The 20,531-nt window shown below is 37.8% G+C and overlaps 1 protein-coding gene across 6 annotated transcripts in view; it reads left to right on the forward strand.

Moving 5' to 3' along the window:
• dlgap2a (discs, large (Drosophila) homolog-associated protein 2a) overlaps positions 1 to 20,531 on the forward strand; it is a 729,001-nt gene that overhangs the window by 441,928 nt on the left and 266,542 nt on the right. The window contains exon 1 of one of the 6 annotated variants that reach the window (XM_043679034.1): positions 13,233 to 13,255. The exons of the other annotated variants lie outside the window; for them this stretch is intronic. The gene's annotated coding sequence lies outside the window, so the exon portion shown is untranslated. Of the gene's footprint in view, positions 1 to 13,232; positions 13,256 to 20,531 lie in introns of those variants that run through there. 6 annotated transcript variants of the gene reach the window in all.

Raw genomic sequence — 20,531 nt, forward strand, 5'->3', positions numbered from 1 at the left:
CTCCTTCGACTGACTGAACTGGTCCTCACTCTTAACAACTTCACCTTCCAATCTTCCCACTTCCTCCAAACCAAAGCAGTAGCCATGGGCACCCGCATGGGCCCGAGCTATGCCTGCCTTTTCGTTGGATATGTGGGAAAAGTCCACCTTCCGCAGCTACACTGGCACCACCCCCCACCTTTTCCTCCGCTACATCGATGACTGTATCGGCGCTGCCTAGTGCTCCCACAATGAGGTTGAACAGCATGGCCTCGCATCTTCAGGGCCCTACCTGAAAACAGGATGCTGATCTCCCCCTGTCTGTTATGGACAGGCAAATGTTATGAACTGTGCAGAGTAGCTCCAGACTGTCCTTGTCTGGATGCACCACAGCTTTTCAAAGATGGACCGGATGCAAGGGAGGCCTGTTAATTCTGGATATCCTGGCAACAAAGAGTTGTTCTCAGAACAGCATGTGATAGGTGGATCTGGAATCAGTCATAAGGGTGGGGGTAGGTTGACAATGTGAAAAGTTTGATAAGATAAGGCAAAAACCTCCCTGAGCTTCATAGTGAAAAACACTCCAGAAAACTCCACAGATCTCACACTTAGCCAAAAAAGAAACACAATATTTAGCCCATTCTGTCCAAGTCATGGAGAAGGCAGAATTCCCAATATATACAGTGTAATTATAATATAAGCAGTGGCATAAGCCTGTCCTTTTGTTGGTGATCCCATGCTATGATGGTAAACTGAAAATTCTGAAGTAAAAATAAGTTACGGAAGGGGAAGCAAAAGAACAAAAATTAAATCAAAATGGTATCTTAAATTTAAAAAAAGTAATTCCCTGTAAATTATTTGAATGTGTCACCGAGAGCGAAATCTCAAGCTGGGTTATGTGCCAAAATGATTGTGTGCCATGGTGTAGATCTGTTTGATAATAAACCTTCAACAACAGAAGGGTTGCAAAGTTTAGTCAGTGAAAACCTTTAACCAAGTCTCCTCTGATGTATTGAACATTGAGTGGTATTAATGTTACTTCGTTGACTGTTGATATTAAACATGGTCTGATTCTTTTCCCCCACATTTTCCCACGCTAAGGTGAATTGTAGCTTCAGTATTACCTTGTTAGGACATTGATGTGGTCTCTAATAATTTGCTTAGAATCCTGAAAATAATGTCCCCCACAACTTAATTATAATCTTTCAGCAAGTTTCAAATCGGTTTGAAGGTGTATCGAAGAGAAAGTTGTGAATACGTTCAAACAATGGAGATTCCCTCTTTGCTGCCATGATCTTGATCTCATGCTAATGTTCTAACCTAGTAATTGATTGGCACAGATTGTTACTGCATTTATAATGTTGTAAAATTGAACATTACATTGCCATGATTAAAGAAATGTTTTGTGTAATCAATAACAGCTGCCAGGATCACCAGATATTTCCTACAGTCTGGTGCCACCTAGTTTGATACAATGATGTGTCAATATCACCCTTCTGTGTTTGACTCAGGTGCTTTGTTACCCGCGAGTACAAATGGCTTGTAGAAATGCAAATCAAGCTCCAAAGCTGATAAAGTTAAAGTAACATTAAATTTTGAATTCACAGTGAAATTATTAGACATGAGATTACCTCAGAGTCACCATATAGTGAGTTTCTAGTAACAACAAACGTTCTTAATGAAGAGAAGTTGCTTCCATGAAAGAGGGGTGAAATCAGGGGAAGCCACCCATGTGCTGTTATTTCTTAACACCTGATCAGTTGAGAAATAATTTTTGCAAGAGACCCAGGACATTTGGAGATCCATTCTTGGAATATAAATAAAGAAGATTAGAGAGCAGATTGTGACAAAGTGTATAGTTAGGGAGTTCCATGAGGAGGGGAAGGAGGTGCTCCTTTTCTAACATTTTCAGCCTCCAGGAGAACAGGAGTTGAAAAGCAACATGAGAGGAAACAAAAAACTAGTGGGATCCTGTGAACGCTCTTTCTCACCCCCACCCCACCACCTATCCAACAAAACTTGCTGGATGGACAAGCACATGGATGGCAGTAAATTGAAGGGTGTGTAGGTTAGGTTGATCTTAATTAAGATAAATGCTCAGCACAACATCATAGGCCGAACGGGGTGTACTGTGCTGTACTGTTCTGTGAAATATATTGTGGAAAACTAAGAGACAACATCATGGGGAACTGTGTAATTGGTTGGTGTGTATCTTGTTGATGTATCTTTTAGGATGTGTCTTTTATATACCAATGAATTTAGGCTACATTGGTGACCAATGTTAGCACTAGATCGAATAACATCACAACAACTATTCTAAGTATAGGAGTTTGAAAAGTTGGATAGAGTAGGAAATACAGGTAGTGTGTTTCAACTATAGGATGTTGGAGTACCTGTATGCCTGTGTGATCCAAACATCTTCAGTAAAGTCTGCTGCTCAATGCACTTTGGCTCAAAGTTTGACCTGGAATTCATGTTATTGACATTGTGATGCATCAGGGAAGGACAATGGAGAAAGTTACCTGGACACTTCAAGGAGGTAGTCAGGATAGGCCCCTCTGATTTGGTCAATGCTCAGGGACAAGAGGGTGTGACTGTGAGTTATGGAGCCGGAGAAAATTGAGTTGCAAAAGCCTTAATCTTCACATTTGTCCAGCAAGTTTAAGATTCTTGCATCCGGTATGGATGAGAACAGAGGCTGATGAGCAAACTGACCATGGCACATGGTACAGGAAGCCAGTCAAGCAGGGAAGGTAATAGGAAGGTGATGTAGTCAGGGATAGCATAATCAGAGATACAGTTCCCTGCAGATACAGCTAAGAGCAAGAGTCTAAATGGTTTTGATACCTGTCTGGAACTAGTCTGGAACCAGTTTTGGGGGTATTTACTCTGGACTGGAGGGAACCTTGCAATGGGAGGAGAGAATCCAAATGGTTGTGATTCATGTGGGTATCAACAGCACATTAGAACTTGAGAAGGGTTTCTGTATGGATTAAATAAAAAAAGCAAGAACTCAAAGTAATAATGTATGGATTAATAGCTGAACCATAGAAATTAGGCATATGCAAATAAGATTGGAGAGGAACATATGACTCAAAGATTGGGATGAGCAAAACAGGTTTCAATTCCTGGGACAAGGGCACTAGTCGAGAAAATGGGAGGTAAACTGTTATGATGACGTACGCACAAACTGTTCTGGGACCAGTGCCCTGATAACTTGTATAACTGAATCTGTCAGAAGAGCTTAAAATAAATACTGGAGGCAAGGGACCAAGTGAGGGGATTTTCTGGTAAAGCAAACAACAGTGTAATGGAGCAGAATTTAACAGCTCATGTTTGAATTTATGCAGTATTTAAAACAAAAGAATAAATTATTCATCAGGTAAACATAAATAAATATGACCTTTACAAGAAGTTGGAAGTTGACCAAAGCAGGTACTTGAATGTTGATGGGTATTAGCCATATTGGAATGGGAGTAAGCTAGACAAAGATGGCAGGATATCTCTATTAATTAAGTAAGACATTTGTTCAGATAACCTTAATTTCAAAGATCAAGATGTAAAATCAGTTTGTATTGAGATAGGAATTGTAAAGGAAGAAGTCATTTGTGGCAAGGAATTTATAGGCTGTTTAACAGTAGTTACAATGTTGGCAACATATACATGAAGAAATGAAAGAAGCATGTCTAGAAATACATCGGAATAATTATTCTTGACTTTGATCTACATGTTGTTTAGGAGAATTAAATTGGCAAAAATAACCTGGAAAATTAGTTCATAGTATCTTTAAGACAATTTCTTAAGAGCAGTGCATTTTAGAACCTAGTTGGCCAAAGTAATTAAGTTTTTATTCACTCTGGAGACATGGGATGTGGGCATCTCTAGCTGGACCAGCATTTATTTCCTGTCCCCAGTTGCCCTTCAGAAGGCAGCAATGAGCTGCCTTCTTGAACTACTGTAGTCCATCTACTGTAGGTAGACCCAAAATGCCATTGAAGAGGGATTTCCAGACGTTTGACCCAGCAGTAGTGAAAGAACAGTAATATGCTTCCAAGTCAGGATCTTGAGTGGCTTGGAGGGTAACTTGCAGGTGCTGAAGGTTTCCATGTATCTGCTGCACTTGTCCTTCAAGATTGTGGGTTTGCAAGGTGCTGATAAGGACCTTTGTTGAATTTCTGCAGGGGATGCTGTAGGTAGTACACACTGTTGCTATTGAATGTCAGTAGTGGAATGACTGAATTTTTGTGGATGTGGTGGTGATCAAGTGTGCTGCTTTGTCCTGGATGGTGTCAAGGTTCTTGATTGACCATAAGACCATAAGATCTAGGGGCATAAATTATGCCATTCAGCCCATTATGTCTGTTCTGCCATTCAATCATGGCTGATACGTTTTCACTCCCATTTTCCATTTGCTTCCTGTAAATTTTGATCCCCTTGGCAATCAAGAATTTATCTATCTCAATTTTAAATATACTCAATGACCTGGTCTCCACAGCCTTCTGTGCAATGAATTCCACACATTCACCACATTCTGGCTGAAGAAGTTTCTCCTTATCATCGTTGTAACAGGTCTTCCATTTACTCTAAGGCTGTCCCCTCGCGTCCTCATCTCTCCTGCCAATGGAAACATCTTCCCAACATTCACTCTGTCTAGACCATTTGGTGTTGTGTAAGTTTCAATCAGATGTTGAAAGTGGGGATTCAGTGATGGTAACACCATTGAATGTCAATGAATGGTAGTTAGATTGCCTTTTATTCATGATGATCGTGATGCTAGATCGTCAAATGAGTTGAAATGATTTTTGGTAGAGAAGGGTTGAGGAGAACAGACAACAAAGTGAAAATGAATCCACTACCAAATCAGCCATTATGTTCCAGCAATGAAATGATGTAAATGGGGGAAGAAGGGAAGTATGAGACATTCGAAATTTTTGAAAAGCCATTGTTTTGAAACATTTATCTTTACCGCAGATGTGAAATTGCAATGCTATATTTCTTAAATCCACCTAACAGTGCCTGAAATCTCTCAATCTCCAATTATTTTGTTTCACAAAAGCACACACAAAGCATAGTAGCTGCATCAGTCACAATGTGGATACACAAGCCTATGCCATTGGCATTGGTTTAGCTTGTAGATTCATCATGTTGTGCTATTGTCAGAACATGTGCCATCTCTGCACTGCCAGTACGATCCATTTAAGTTTTAGTGACTGTGTGAATGGGATGCCCTGCAGCGTTTCCTCTATAGGGTGCATGTTCAAAGGAAGCATCACTATTCTGTATCATGTTACTGAAGAGTGGCACAGTGGTTAGCACTGCTGCCTCACAGCGCCAGAGACCTGGGTTCAATTCCCACCTCAGGCGACTTCCTGTGTGGAGTTTGCACATTCTCCCCGTGTCTGCGTGGGTTTCCTCCGGGTGCTCCGGTTTCGTCCCACAGTCCAAAAACGTGCAGGTCAGTTGAATTGGCCGTGCTAAATTGCACGTAGCGTTAGGTGCAGGGGTAAATGTAGGGGAATAGGTCTGGGTGGGTGCACTTCAGTGGGTTGGTGTGCACTTGTTGGGCCAAAGGGCCTGTTTCCACACTGTAAGTAATCTAATCTAATCTAGAGGAATAAAAATAACTTTGTATTCACAAACAGTTAACAATTATTTCAGAATTTCAGGAGCAAACTTACTCTGTTTAATGAAGAAAGAAAATGAAATTATTAAAATTCTTTTGAAAAAATATAGCAAAAGATTTATGAAAGAGAAAATCATACCTTTCAATCTTAGCAACATCTAAAATTATATGTTTGCCAATTCAACTATAGAAGCATAAGTGAAAGAACTTACAATATAAGGCAGAGGTTCAAAAGATTAAAACTGATCCACCCTGAATAGAGTGTTGATGGCAAAGCTTCTTATCATGTTTTCTGGACTACATTCTTTACAATAACATATAGCCCAGTGCCATGGTAAGATTTCATTTCACTTAGCCCTTCTGCTTAGTACAATCTGCAGGATTTCAAAACCCTCTCCATGTTTCATTTTATCATGGCTATTTTATTCAGTTTATCTCTTTTTGATCCTGGTTATATCTTTTACTGCCGTCCATAACCCTTGATCCGAGTTAAATGGAATAGAATGAAGAAGAGGCACACATCAAGCATAAAAAAAACACAGAACCTGTTTCTGTGGTGAACGTTCGACATAATTTTATTTAAATGAAACCTTTACTTGATTTGAATCCTCTTAGTCTAAACCCTCAGATTTTTTTTAATTCTAACAAATAAGAGGTACTTTTAATTACTCTCAATTTGATTGGGGATATTTTTTGCCACTCATTTTTGCTATAGATTCCCTTACGTTCATGAGCATTATTTGCTCCTGTTCAGGACTTTTGAAGGGAACAGTTCACTTTGTAAACCATCTTAAAATGAGGAGAGGATTCCATGTCTCATCTTAAAAGCTTATTTTTAACATTTCTTTCTTTTTGTCTTATGCCCTTTACATTTTGTATTTTTAAAGATTTTAAGTGGTCTTCATTTGCTAACCAGAACTCTTTTTCATTGCCCATTTGGTCTTAGGCAGCTCAGATCAGAAGCTAGAAGCCTGGACTCAGTCTTCAATCAGAGCACTGTTACTTTATCCCACTTTATTTTCTTCTGGATTAAATAAGTAGAAATAAAATGTGTGATAGACCATATTGTACTAAACTGCTTATGAAGCAGACTTATTGTGATAAAAGTCCCTGTCTCTATTCATCATTTTAAAGATCAGCAAAAAATGGCATAAAGATTAATTGGGAAGATGAAATTAAAGTTTGAGAGAAACTAACTCATAATATAAAAACAGATAATTAGAGTTTCTACAGGTATCTCAAACAGAAAAGAATAAGTAAAGTATCCCCTACAGAGTGAGAATGGTGAGTTAATCGTAAATACTATGGGAAATGATGAATGAAATTAATAAAATATTTTGTTCATGTTTTCACTATAGTGGATAGAAAAACATTCCAATTATAATAGTAAATTAGGAGGTGAAAGGGAGAAAAGAGCTACATTCTAGAATCTTAAAATTTTTGTCTAATTAGCTAATACATGCATTGGTATTAATTTTCTTCGTTCCCTTGAGTCAGAAAAGGTTTGACCAAACTGAAAAACAGCAATTATAACTCTTCTATTCAAGAAGGAAGGGAGGTGGAAAACAGTAATCTAAAGGCCAGTGAGTTTGACATCTAACATGGAGAATCATTACATAGATTATAACTGCACACTTAGAAAATCTCAAAATAAGTTGAAAGAGTCAAGCCTGGTTTTGTTAAAGGAAAATCATCTTTAACCAAGTTATTGAAGTTCTTTAAAGGAGTAACATGAACTGTGGATAAAGATGAGCTTTTGGACATGATGTATTGTTCTTTGATTTCCAGAAAGGTGCCACATCAAAGGTTTCTGTGGAAAATAAAAGTTCATGTTATTATGGATAACAATGAGCATGGATAGAAGATTGACTGGCTAGTCAGAAACAGAGTGAATGCATATATTGGTCTTTGATTGGCAGAATGTGATGAGGGAGTCCTGCAGAGATCTGAGGTGGGGTGTCAACTTATTACAATTTACATCAATGATTAGATGGGGAAAACAAAGGCATGGTGGCTGAATTAATGAACCACATAAAGATAAGTCAGAAAGTATGTTGTTAAAAAAAAACAGAAGAAAGTTGAAAGCGGGTATTGAAGGTTGAGTGAATGGACAAAGAATCAGGCAGATATAATATTATGTGGGAAAGTGTGAAATTGTTCCCTTTGGCAGGAAGAGTAAAAACACTGAGTATGACTTAAATGGAGGATGATTACAGAATTCTGAAGTGCAGAAAGATTTGTGTGTTCTGTGCATGAGTAACAAAAAGTTGATATGCAGTTACAGCTTGACTAATGCTGATAGAGAAAGACTATTGGGATGCTATCCTTTCTTAAAAGAGGAGTTGAACAGAAATGAAGGATGCTAAGATTCAGTCATAAAGGACAATGAAACTCCATCTTAAATAATATGAGCATTTTAATATCCCTATTTAAGGAAGACAGTAACTGGATCAGAGGTGGTTCAGCAAAGGTCTATTGGATTGACTTATACATTGAGGATGGATTGGACAGGTTGATCCTGTTTCCACTGGAGTTTAGGAGAATGAAGACTCACTTGAATGAAATTTACAAACTCGGAATGATCTTGACAGAAGTGAACCTGGAAAAGACTTTTCTCTTGCAATTCAGTCCAGACCTCAGGGTCACTTTGTTTTAAAATTAGGGCTTTTAGGTCAGAGATGAGGAAAATTTCTTTTTTCCGTCATGGTATTGTACACCTTTGGAACTCTTTGTCTTGGAAGGTGCTGAAGGCAGAGACATTAAACATTTTTTTATATAGCAGAAGTAGATATATTGTTGATAGGTCAGGTAATCAAACATAGATGGAAATGTGGATTGATCTTATTGAATGGAATAGTAGGATCAGGGAACTGATTGGCCTACTTATGCCCCCATTTCATATGTCTCATATCATGCTTGTCTCTTGCAGTAGCTAAAACAATGCAACTTGAAGAAAGCTGATCATACGTTTTGCAGGTTCTTTGGATTAAAGCATTGGATTCGCTTCAATTTTCTTAGAGTTATGTAGAATATTCAGCACAGAAAGTGGTCATTTACCTGACTAGTTTAGACTGGTGTTTATGCTCCACAGGAGTCTCCTCCCATGCCCACTACTCTCTTCAATTTTAAGTAGTTATCTAGCTTCTTCTTAAATTCATCTTGCTATTTTTGTTAACTACTCTTACAGTCATACGTTCCACATTACAATCACTGATTGGAAAAACATTTCTTCTAAATTCCTTATTAGAATTCTTAGTGACAATCTTGCAGTTATGATCTTTGGTTTAGACTCCTTTACAAGTAGAACAAAGTTTTTGATGCTTAATCTATCTAACCCTTGCATTAATGTAAAGACATCCTCAAGGTACACAAGCGGGTTTTTCTCAGGCAAGCAGTTGTCATCATTGGATAAATAGCCAGAGAAATAAATCCCAATGCCTGTAGCTTACTTGGTAATCTTTAAAAATGAAAGCAGAGATAATTGAGAATTATTGGATGTCTTTAGATAAATTATTGCTTTCAGTTAGATGTTGATCAGTTGTAAAAACTCTTCCAAACTACTTTAATTACTTAATTACTTCTCTATTCATAAAGATAATTTAAATGCTAAATCTTCTGTGTATTGGAAGGCATTTTTTCTTTAATTACAAAGATTAGTTCTTTAGCTAGGCACTCTCCTAAACCTGTTTTGGGGCCCAAATTCTCTACCCCTTTGATTACTGCAGCTCCAATGCAATCCAGCCTCTGACCTCCCTATCAATCTTCAATCTCTCAACTTCATTGCACATTCAGAAGTGCTTTTTGACATCATAAACTGAAAAAAACAATAGAACATTGCAAGAGTTTATATTGAACTTTGATGTAAAATATCTTCTCATTTTTTCACATTTCATTCTGTATTCCACTTGTCTCTTTCACTTCTTGTTTAAGCTGTCTGTTTAGGCACTATTTAAGTTAGTAGATGGTCTACAAGAATGAACTGTAATGAGTATTGATGACATCTATTAGATAACACAAAACTATGGGCATTAATGTTGAAAGTATGTATCATGGTTATTTATTGTGTATGCCAAAAAAAGGGACGGATATCAAACCTCTATCCTTGATCCCTTTCTATTCCTCATCCATGGGTTATATCCCAAGAAGACAATAGCCATAACATCAGGTCAGCTTTGAGCAATAATATCCAGCATTATGCCTCAATCAGAACCCTTGATGCGATTTCTAAAACTATCTTGCTGAATTGTGTGGTCTTCAGTGTATCGTGGATGAGTCACAACATATCAATTTATTATGGCATGTCCAGAAATATCCTGTTTCAACCCCTTTTGGAACATCAACATATTTTCCTTCTGTCTCATTTCCCAGATACACACAAATTTTATGCAATGGTATATCACCTTTGCATCCTCCTAAGATGTTCATTCTCTTCCTTTTTACCCTGCTTTTAAATTTCCCAATGTCTAATTTGCACATATCATGAGATACACCCAACATATAATTTATAGGTCCATTTGCACAAAAAAGTAACTTCATTTTCCATGTTGAAATATATTAAAGGAGGATTATTACTCCAGAAAGCTGGCTGGAAAGAAAGCTGTCTTTTCTATTAACATTAATTAGATCTAAGAAAGGTCATTGAATTATGCAAAGTTTTCACAACCATTTAATTTGCACCCAAAATGTAATCATATCAACTGGGCATGATTATATTAGTCATGACTTAACCTCTCTCTACAAAGTGCTGCAGTATTACCAACAAGTTTATATGAAGTGTTGTCACAAATTACTCTGTGGGCTGGGTGGCATTCTAAGTTAAGCATAACTGGATTTCTGCATAAACAGACTACATGCATTTTTACAACTTGGAATTAGTTTAACTGTCCAAATCTAGATTTGGCATAGCATGATTTCAGGATGCAACAATTGATGCTCCTCACTACACTTCCTAAAACGAGATATTGTATTCCTCTGCATATGTTCTCATACATTTTTACAGTGTTTCATATCGTGGAGTTGGGAATAATATATTAGCATGGATAGGGATTTGCTTAATGGAAAAGAAGCAGAGAGTAGGGATAAACAGGGAACTTTCAAGATAACAGACTATGACTGTTTGAGTGTCTCAAAGAGCAGTGCTGGGACTGCAGCTATTTACAATCTATATTAATGAATTAGGTGAAGAGTCCAGGAGCAACATATTGATGATACCAAGCTAGGTGGAAATGTAAGCTGTGAGGAAGACACAAGAAAGCTGTAAAGAGGAAAAGACACATTAAGTGAGAAGGCAACAAGGCAGTAGTTAGTATATAATGTGGTGAGGTCTGAGGTTTTGCACTTTGTCAGTGAAATAAAAAAAATTCTTAAAAAGTGTGAAGCTTGTAAATTTTCATGTTTATGAAGATTTTTGGACACTCCTGCAAGAAATGCAGTATTAAAATGCTGGTACAGCAATCAGTTAGGAAAGTAAATGGCATATTGGCAATTATTGGGGTTTGGAATACAAAACAGAGAAGTTTTTGATGAGACCACACTCATGCACACTTAGCTTTTGTCTATCTTTATATACTTGAAAACCAGTAAAATATGCGGAAGCTGATAATCTGAAATAAAAACAGGAATTGCTGAAAAATCAAAGCAGGTCTGGCGGCATCTGTGAAGAGGGAAACAGTAATGTTTTGAGTCCACTGTAACTCGTCTTCAGAAGTGGAATGTACCTGGGTGATGAAAAACAAATCAAATTTTAATACATTCTCTGAAGTTTAGAAGAATAAGAGGTGGTCTAATTGAATCAGCATATTCTGGATGAGTTTTGTATGGTAAACACTGAAAGGTTGTTTCTACTGTTTGGAGAATCAAAAATATACAAAGTCTCTAAAGAGCCAATAATTTGGAACTGAAATTTGACTTTTTACATTCAAAGGGTTGAGAATCTGGAATTCTATACCTCAGAAGATTGTAGATTCTTCAAAATAGAATGTATTTAAGGCTGAGACATTTCTCTATCCAATAGAGGACCAAAGGATCTGGGGAGTGGGGGTGGGTGTGAAATGAAGTTGAGGGTGAAGGTCAGCTATGACTATATTGAATAGCAAAACAGGCTCAAGAAACTGTATGCCTAATCCGACTCCTATTTATTTATGTTCTTAGCAAAACTTATCAACTGATTTGTCCCTTCTTTGATTAGGCAATTTGACCTAAATTCAATCTGCCTGACTGAAGACTCCTCATTCTATTTTTTAAAAATAATAGTGCGATTTCAATACAGTGAGCCTGAATGGTTCTCAAGGTAGGCTTATATACTTTGTCATTTGACCGGAAAGTATCCACTGTTGGCTTCTCTGCAATTAACAAAACATCTGTTCTATTCTTCAGCTGTAAATTAAAATTTTAACCCTTGTGCATACTCTTACATGCAGCATTTCCTATGGTAATATGTGTAAACAAAGCAACTGGAAAAGTCAAAGAAAATATGACATTGAGCTGTGTTGTTTATTTGTAAATTTCTCTCAGAATATATATTTTGCTGTGTTTTGATATTTCTACAATAGCTATAATCCCAAGTTCAGTAAAGAATTTCACGAAATTGTTTAACATTTTATGGGTCTGGAGTAATACTTGAACAGGAGCGTTTTAGCCTTTAATCCAACCTTATGGCTCCTCCAGTTTGTTTAGGCTCTGCTTAAAAGATGAGCATTCCAAATAAATATTCTAAGCTGTAACCAGTGACACATTAGCAAGTACAGTCTGAAAGGTCACTGGTGCAGAGATGCTGTGTGTACTTGCATACTAATTAGCTGACCTCTCTCAATAAAATAGGTCAGATATTTACATAGATATCTGACATGTCTCTCATACAGTGAACCAGGGCCATAGTGTCAGTCAAAAGTACATTTGAATGAACATTGTATTGCTGATAACATTAAAAATAACTCAGATAGAATAATAGAACCATGCAACATAAAAAGAGGCCATTTGGCAAACTGTACCTGTGCTAAACCCCCTAGCTCTTCAAAAGATGTGTTGTAAACCTTGTGTTTTGGATCACTATTCAGGAGTGGTGGTTTCCATCATTGGATTATTATTTTGAAACATTTCAAAATTATATGAAATATTATTAGCATGCAGCTCTGCCTCCACTACCCCCAGGGTGAACTAGTCATGGAGATGTGGCCAACAAAGGAAACATCATGTGTTGGCTTTTTCAGGTTGCATAATGGACTGTAAATAGAGAACTGCCTAAAGAGGGAGTAATAATTTTTCCAAAAAGACAAAAATAGTTTTTATTTTCAAATTTGATTTGAGGCAACCATTAAACGAGAGATAGCCTTTTAAAATGTTGTCATGTGAAAATATAATTGGATAGTACTTCAGTTTTTTAGAGGCCTTTGCAATATCAATTGCGCATTTTGAGCATAATGTGGATGTTGCAGAATAGACTATTTGGAATAATTGCTGTTGTGAGATATGATCGAATATGGTGGCCTAACTTTTCCATTGTTTTCTTCATTTTAACGCACTCCATCCAAATATTAAACTGTACTGCTCCTTTGAGGTTCCTGGTATTTTTTTTCTGTGTTGTCCTGAATCTGTTCTGTTTCTGCAGGTAGTATTTCCTGTGCTGTTTCTGTTGCAGTACTGTTTTGATCTGTGGTAAGTTGGTTTAGTTCTTATTGTGTTATATTACTATCTGAAGTAGTTATTCTGATTCTTCTTGTGGTAATCTTTATGTTTATTCAGCATGAGGGAGGGTGTGTTGTTTTGTATTGTATGTGATTTAGTGGTGTTTTGTCACTTTGTATGTTGCTGTTGCTGAATTGTAGATTATTTATTTGTTTTCGTGCTATTCTGGTACCCTTTTTAAATTTAACTTAGGGACAGATGAAAGCCAAATTGTCTGTTACATAAGCTCCTGCCTGCACAGTGACTGCAGTGATATGTGCAGAATGAGGAATATTCTGGATACAATATTAATTGCTTGGATTTACTATGAATACAAACTGTATAAGTGTTATGGGTTGTAATCGATAACTTTTATAATTAGAGCTTGGTGACCTGGAAGAAAATACAAACAGCAAAAAGTTTTAGGTCAGGAATTCAGTGGGAATCTAAATTCAGTGAACAGGGATCAATTAGTGCGAAGTAATTTAAACCAAGAGGCAAGAGTAGGTGAGTAAATTTATAAATAATCAATTAGATGAATGGTATAAATTGATTAAGTAGAGGATACAGAAGCTATAAGAATTGTATTAAATAAAAATATAGCAGGCATAAATATTAATTATTAAAAGCTAAACCAGATATATTGCATAAAGAACATTTTAAAAAGTAATTTCATATATATAATATATATTTATATAAAGTATAAGTATGTAGATTGTTCGGTAATGTGATGGAACAACTGAGACCCGTTGTTTGCAATTAGTGGGATGTATGGAGACTCCAGAACATTTCATATGTCCTCAATAGGCATTGTCTAGGCAAGGCGATTTATCAATAAATAAATAGGAAAAAGATAGTTAAAGGAAGGGTGGGGTTGAATAGGGTTCAAAAAGAAAGCTTTGTGGAGTTCAGAGCATGGCAGAAGTCGTTGATGAGTTCTTTGCATCTGAAGAAGAGGATGCTGCCAGTGCCACAATAAAGGAGGGAGTAGTGGAGAAATTGGATGGAATAAAACTAAAGACAAATTCCATCAATGTTGGCACTGAGTAGAAAAATTATCCTGTCTGGATGGAATGCATCTTAGATTGCTGAGGGATGTAAGGCTGGAAGCTCTGGCCAGAATATTTCAATCTGATGGAGAATCGTAATTACTACCCTGTTCAATAAATGGAAGAGAAATCCACTCGAGAACTATAGGCCAATAAGCCTAAAGTCAGCAGTGGTGAAAATGTTTGATTATGCTCTAGGACAAAATTAATTGCCACTTGGAAAGTTATGGATTAATAGATCAAAACCAGTATGGATTTGTGAAGGACAGGTTATGTTTGACTAGCTTAATTAAGTTCTTTGATGTAGTGGAGGAGGGGATTTATGATGCTGATATGGTTAATATTGGTTAATGTGGATTTTTAAAGGCATTTGGTAAAATTCCACATAGCAGATCTGTTAAGTGATGGCATACATAGATACACAGATCACACATGCACTTATATCAGAAGCGAGTTTGGGGTAAACTTAACATTATCAAATTTCAAAAAGGAAAGCATAGAATTAAAATGGGCAGTGGTAGCATGAAAATTGCATAAAGAATAGAAAGCAGAAGGTATGATAACCTGACATTTTATGAACTAGAAAAAAGTGTATAATATTAAAAAAAATTGCTGAAAATATTCATTGGGTCAGGTCTGTGGAGAAAGAAACAGAGTTTACATTTCAGGTCAATGACCTTCAATCTGAAACCTTTTCGATGACAGGGGTTTGGTGTTTGGATTGCTGTTCTTTGAAGTTTCAGCTCATTGATGTACATGACAAATTTTTCAGATGGCACATACTCAGAAATGTATTACAATATGAGGTGAATAGTAACAGATTTCAGAAGAAATTAAACAGATTTATAAAATTGGGAGACTTTATGGCAGATGAAATTTAACACAAGAAACTATGAAATAATTAATTTGGTAGGAAGAATGAGAGGAGGCAAAATAATATGTGGTGCACCTTTTAATGGGGATACTAGAATGGAGAGATGGAAGGATATAGATCCACATGCCTTTGTAGATGGTAGGACTCATTGAGAAAGCTATTTAAAATGGCAAACCATTCAGTTAATGAAGAAAATCAGATTTTTAAAAGTTGAGCTCTGCAGTACTCATTTTTGTTTGAATGCTTAGAGGAATATTAAAGTACAAAAATAGCATGCATAACACATGTATATACTTGTGATAGGATATGTTCCAAACATCACATTTGCATGGAGCATGCACTAAACAGCTGCCAGAAGAATGCAGAGAAGGTAGATCATTATGTTAAGACACAGGTGTGCTTTTAAAAGTCCTTTCACTCAATCCCGCAAACGGATTTCCAGTGGCAAGGTACCCAATTGCAGCTCCTGGGTGTTTAAAGATCCACAAGTCCCATCTCTTCAAAGAAGTAATCTCTTCTCAACAATATTCTGCTTAGTAGTTAACCCAAAAAGAAAACTTTCTTTTCCATGTTTGACAAAGCAGCCGCTACTGTTTTTAATCTCACTCTTCAGGGTCTATCCGATGAAACTTTAATGATGAACTCTGCTTAAACTGAATTAGATAGATGTTGTTTTAATCTTCACTAGATAAGTCTGTCAATCCAATCGGTGCAGTAGATAGTTTTATTTTAATCTTTTGCTAACAGCTGGAACATGTTTGGTTTAAAGTTTAAACAGTAGAAAATTTAAAAACCTTCAGTTTATGTGCTTTATACAGATCTTATCCACTCTTTAAGTGTATTTACATATACTCCATCAATTCATGACTCTAACATTGTGGATTAAGATCCTCCAAACTGCTGAAATGTGGTCTCTTTGAACTCAGCATTAAACTCACGTAGCCTTGCTAGGTTTGATTGTCCTCCTATGTGAATCACATCCCAACTCCTTACCCCGCTGGGAAATTATCAGAACTGTCAGAAATTGGAGGTGAGATCGCCACATCCAGGTTCTGCTCACCATTCCACTAGCGAGGCAGTGATGGCCTTGTGATGTTGTAGCTAGACTATTAATCCACGAGACCCAGATAATGTTCTGGCGGCATGGGTTCAAATCCCGCCACAGAAGATAATGGAATTTAAATTCAATAAAGAATCTGGTCATTATAGAGTCCCTACAGTGTGAAAACCGGCCATTCGGCTCATCAAGTCCACACAGACCCTCCAAAGAGTGTGCCACCCAGAACTACCTCCTGCCCTATCCTTTTAACTCTGCATTTCCCATGGCTAATGTACCTAGCCTGCACATCCCTAGACACAATGGCCAATTTAATATGGCAAATCCACTTAACCTGCACATCTTTGGACTGTGGGAGGAAACTGGAGCACCCAGAGGAAATCCAGGCAGACAGGGGAGAATGTGCAAACTACACGCAGACAGTCACCCGCAGGTGGAATTGAACCCAGGTCCCCAGTGCTGTGAGACAGTAGTGCTCACTACTGAACCACTGTGCTACCTCTGATGATGGCCACAAGTCCATTGTCAATTTTCAGGAACAACCTATCTGGATCACTCGTGTCCTTTAGGGGAGGAAACTGTCTTCCTTACTTGGTTTGTCCTCCAAATGTCTCCAGACCCACAGCAATATGGTTGATTCTTAACTGCCCTCTGGGCAATTAGGGATGGGTAATAAATGCCAAGCCATCCCTAGCCAGCGACACCCTCATCCCATGAATGATTTTTATTTTAAAATTAAACAACTGTAGAATCTGTGTTCTGGTTATGGAAACTGACACTCTCAAGTTTCTATGAGTCTCAAACTGAACGTCTGTCCCCATGGCAACCAAATTACATTGGCCTGTTTCTGTGTGTAATTCATCATTACAGCTATTCCCCAAACTAAAACATTTAGCTTTTTGTTATTTTTGTAAAAACATACAGCTTAAGCATGACTGTCTCGCATTCATAATAGGAGCAACATTCTGGCACAATGGAAGATGCAAAGTTTAAAAATAGTGCACACTACATTCCAGTGACTTCTACAGTTTGCAGAAAAACCCCAAACATGGGTATGTGGTGCATGTTCAGGAAGTGTAAAAAGTGATTAAATCATGAAGTTAAATCAACATTCTGGCTGTTTTGATGGACATTATTGAAATTCTGACTGTGGTAGTCCACTGATCACCTGTGTTAATCACACACTACTTAACGTGCATTCAGCTATGTGGGTGACCTCCAATTAGTGCTATTTAAAGGGTCAGGCATCCCAACTTGCAAGTATGACAGATGACTTCTGTTGTAGCAGTGTTTTGGCAGCACTGTGTCTTGATTTGGTGATTTGTTAGTGAGCTATTGCATCCATTCAGGGAGAACAGTGGATTTTATTTTTGTTTGTCCACACTAGGTTATCAAGAGGTATGGTTGGGATTTGTAAGTTGCAGTTGTGGGAAATAGAACCCACTCACTTCAATAATTTCAGTCCAAGACAAGATCTGAAGCAACAGTATCGTTTATTATACTCTTGCAAGCGTGGTGCCTAAAATAGACACGCAGAGTTTAGCAAGTACATATCTTATATAGGATTTGTTTCTCTTTCCCTCCTCCCACTACTCTAAACCCGGCACCCATTACTATTGTTTATCTCTTGCCTTATCCGTCCTTGTGCATAACAAAGTATAAGTTTTATTGGCCATTTCAGCACATCCTGCTGTGGTCCATTGTTAGGTATATCCTCCTTCACCATCTGTTTACCTTACTTGTAAAATTTCCTCCCATTTTTCATCCATACTGAGCCTTATGATCTTTTAATTATGGTCTGTTTTTGTTTTTGCAGAAGCGGGAAACAGATGCTTAACAACTGTTTGTACAAGCATATCTAGCTTAACCTTTATCCCCTCCCTCACAGCACCTTATCTATTTGTCTGTAACATCTACCATTGTTTGCAGGCACATTTCATTCTTGTATGCACATTTTAGCTAATACAAAAACAATTATATATTTCCTCCACATAGTTTTCATTCTTGTTGACTCAGCTCTTGGTTGAAACAATTATACACTGGTGTGAGTTCATTTACTTTGCATAAGTAATTATGATTGCAGAAGTAACACTGCTTTACCTATATCCCACACAGTGTTTCTGAGTCTGCAACACAACTGAGAAAGGGAACAGTGACTGGTGCTGGGTGAGTGATGGGTGAATCAGACAGCCAGCAGTCTAGAGCCTTGACAGGAGAAACTAGTGTTCCTCCAGCTGAAAAAAACAAGGAGTTCTTGGAATAAAGTGTTGATTAAAGAGAGGGCAGTAGGGTACTCCAATGAGGGGGGCAACCCTCCTGTTAGGATTGTTGGAGCTGCGAGTGTGGCATGTTGTCACCGTGTTCCCTACTTCTTCTTTTACAGCTATACATCAGAGAAATAGAGGCCTCACTCAAAATATTGTTTCAGTGCAAACCATTCAGCATTCTGGCTGTTCAAGAGTGTCTCATCAACTACAATACAACCTCCTCGCTGCAGTTTTAGAAGCCTTACCTGGCCTTGAAAACATTCGGTAGCATTTTTTTGGTTCAGAACATATGAATCATGAATACTCCCACGGAAGCAGTATCCATTTGTGTAGTCTTGATTTGGGAGTGGGGGTAGAATGTTACATTCTATCAACATATATAGGGAACAGAAAGAATAAATTTTAATTGAATGAGAAATTGTGCATATATAATCTGCCCCCACATGCTCACTTGACTTTTCTGAATTACAGCATTGCAACATTGTTGAACTCAACACATTGGGAATTTCAGGGTACGATAGCTTGACTGCAGCAGTTGAAATGCACTGTTGTCTAACAGCTACCTGTGCAGCCTGTTATGTATGAATCGGCTCACATAGTCTCTGTTATGGATAGGTTGCCATTTGCCGGCCTTGCGGCTCATCTGAGGCATAATAGTGAAAAGCTTTGTTCGCATTTAGTCAAAGCTTTTGTTTCTACTCTGCCCTCTGATGCTTTAGGAAATATTCATAATTGCCACAAAAATCCATGGGCCAGCAATCCCTGCAATGTTGGCCTCAGGGAAATTTCTATGGTCAAAGGGAATCACTGGAGCAGGTACCTGTGGAGTTAGGAGGCATCAAGAATTCCTGAAATATGAAAGAATCCAGACAGTCTACTTCTATTCACTCCAAAAACAGCATAGATCTCCCTTAAGGTCCTAGGGAATGTTGCTGAATAGAGAGCTTGGAGTACAGGTTCATAGCTCCTTGAAAGTAGAGTTGCAGGTAGATAGGATAGTGAAGAAGGCGTTTGATATGCTTTCCTTTATTGGTCAGAGTGTTGAGTATAGGAGTTGGGAGGACATATTGCAGCTATACAGGACATTGGTTAGGCCATTTTTGGAATATTGCATGTAATTCTGGTCTCCTTCCTATTGGAAGGATGTTGTGAAACTTGAAAGGGTTCAGAAAAGATTTACAAGGATGTTGCCAGGATTTGAGCTATAGGGAGAGGTTGAATAGGCTAGTGCTGTTTCCCTGGAGCATCAGAGGCTGAGGGGTGACCTCATAGAGGTTTATAAAATCGTGAGATGCATGGCGAGGGTAAATAGACAAGGCCTTTTCCCTGGGGTGGGGGAGTCCAGAACTGAGGGGTTTAGGGTGAGAGAGAAAAGATATAAAAGAGACCTAAGGGGCAACTTTTTCACGCAGAGGGTGGTGTGTGTTTAGAAGCCTCCTGAAGAAGGGCTCATGCCCAAAACGTCGATTCTCCTGCTCCTTGGACGCTGCCTGACCTGCTGCACTTTTCCAGCAACACATTTTCAGCTCTCAGTATTATTACCCAGTACAGTACCAGATTGCAGTCTGCTAATACAGTGCAATCCAGATTGAACACGCTGATGATAAATGTTTTATTGTTGTAATGAAAGAAAAAGAAAAATTACTGCAGTAACCAGATGATTACTTTCAGCTATAGTTTCATAAATAGCAGTACCGTACTTGGGTGGCCTCTCCAGTTTCAATATATCATTAGAGAGGCCTCTGTACAATATATTGCACTGCAACACCATAATTACAATAACTTAAAGGTAACCCTTTATGAAAAATTATAGCACGAGGAGACCAAGACTAAGAACTTTCCATTATGTTGTAATAACTTGTAAGCTCAGCACTAAATATGCCTGGCAATATAATGTGACAAGTAATGTAGTTTGCACAGTAGAAACCATTGAACTCCCAGCTGTGATACACATTTTCAAATTTAACTTTTGACTCATATTTGCAAACTACGTTTCCCCAGAGGAAAATATTCAATACAG

The sequence above is a fragment of the Chiloscyllium plagiosum genome, chromosome 3 (assembly GCF_004010195.1).
Source record: "Chiloscyllium plagiosum isolate BGI_BamShark_2017 chromosome 3, ASM401019v2, whole genome shotgun sequence".
Classification (NCBI taxonomy): Eukaryota; Metazoa; Chordata; class Chondrichthyes; order Orectolobiformes; family Hemiscylliidae; genus Chiloscyllium; species Chiloscyllium plagiosum.